This window comes from Condylura cristata, unplaced genomic scaffold, assembly GCF_000260355.1.
Source record: "Condylura cristata isolate star-nosed mole 26May11 unplaced genomic scaffold, ConCri1.0 scaffold00029, whole genome shotgun sequence".
In the NCBI taxonomy this organism is placed as follows: domain Eukaryota; kingdom Metazoa; phylum Chordata; class Mammalia; order Eulipotyphla; family Talpidae; genus Condylura; species Condylura cristata.
The window spans coordinates 5,475,170-5,476,770 of NW_004567130.1; positions in this window are offsets into that span (position 1 = coordinate 5,475,170).

A 1,601-nucleotide genomic window follows, 5' to 3' on the forward strand; every position below is an offset into this window, starting at 1 on the left:
GGAGGACAGGGACTTTGTCCAGCTCACCACCGTGTCCCAAATGCCCGGCATGTTGTGGGCGTGCTCAATAAATATTTGTTGGATGAATGACTAGTGAGCCCCAAAGAAATTCTGGATGAAAAGAATGAGAGTGAATAACAGCCCTGGCCACATAATAACAGCAGCTGGCCTGCTGACCGCCATGCTAGGCTCCTGGCCCCTGGGACCCCTGGTCCACCTGCCCCTCCTGTGCTGGACTGGACTGCAGGTTCGGGCAGCTCTGGGAGGCCCTGTCGCCTGGCAGGTCCCCAGCAAATCCCTGGCCGGTTTTCAGGTTGTGCTCACTTTCAGGAAAGGACTTATCACCCGGACTCGGGTGTGGGTGGGACAGGCTTGGGTGAGGCCTCTCGATTGTAAGAGGGAGAGCTGGGCAGTGGAAGGCTGAGGATCAGCTTTCAGGACGGCTTTTCCCAGCTGGAAAAAGGCAGGCCCCATCCCCTCCTTGAGCGACCATATATCTGCATGGAGATGACGTGACAGGCGCCTTGCCACCGTCTTTCAACCCCCTGGGAGGTGCTAGGCACACCTGGGTTAACTCAGTCATTTCTCAATATGACTTCACCAGGTCTGGCTGCTTCTTGCTGTCACTTTCCACTGAGGTCCAAAGAGGTGAAGTCACCAGCTCAATGTCAGGAGCTGGTGGGATTTGAACTCACCTAGAGCCGCGCCTTGAGGAATCAACACATGAATTCAGTGTTTTCCAAGCTCCAGTCACCCTTGTAGCGACTCGAACACTTTTCATATTGTGCGCTGTCTGGATTGTCACTCAGTTAATCTTTCTCATGAACTTGATCACTTCTTTAAAAAAAAAAAAAACATCAGCTTTATGGAGATATAATCCACATAACATACAACCCACCCGGTTAGAGTATGCAATTCAGTGTGTCCAGGATCATTTAGGATATTTTTTTATGATCACAAAAAGAAATTCTGTACCCACGAGCTGTCTTTCCCTCTGTTCTCTAGTGAGCCCAGCTCTAGGAAAACACTCATCAACTCTCTGTCTCTATACATTTGCCTGTTTCAGACATTTCATAAAAATGGAGCCACACACCATGAAGAGTTTTGTGACTGGCTTCTTTCACTGAGCATGTTTACAGCATTCACCCATGTTGTAGCATCTGTCAGTGATTTAGTCCTTTTGATGGCTGAATAATATTCTTTTGTATGGTAGACCACATTTTGACTCATTTTCTAAAATTTAACATAATAACCACTTAAAAGATGTTTGATGGGTTAGCTATATCTGATTTAATACACATGGAAGTACATAACTTATAATGAAACATCTCTATAAACCTGTTAACCATCATATACTTCCCATATGCTGGTGGAATTGGGATCTTACCTTTTAACCACCCACAGGGGAGCTGTTTGGTTATGATTGTTATATTTTGGGTGGGGTTTTGCATTTTGCCTCATGAATGAGGAAAGCATTCTTATACTAGAACAGAGAGAAGAGATTACAGTTCCTCCTGTTTTTATTACTTCTTCAAGCAGTGATGTGTGCCATCACCATAGTCCTATGCACTTCCTTCCCCACCCCCATGTTTTTGATCCCA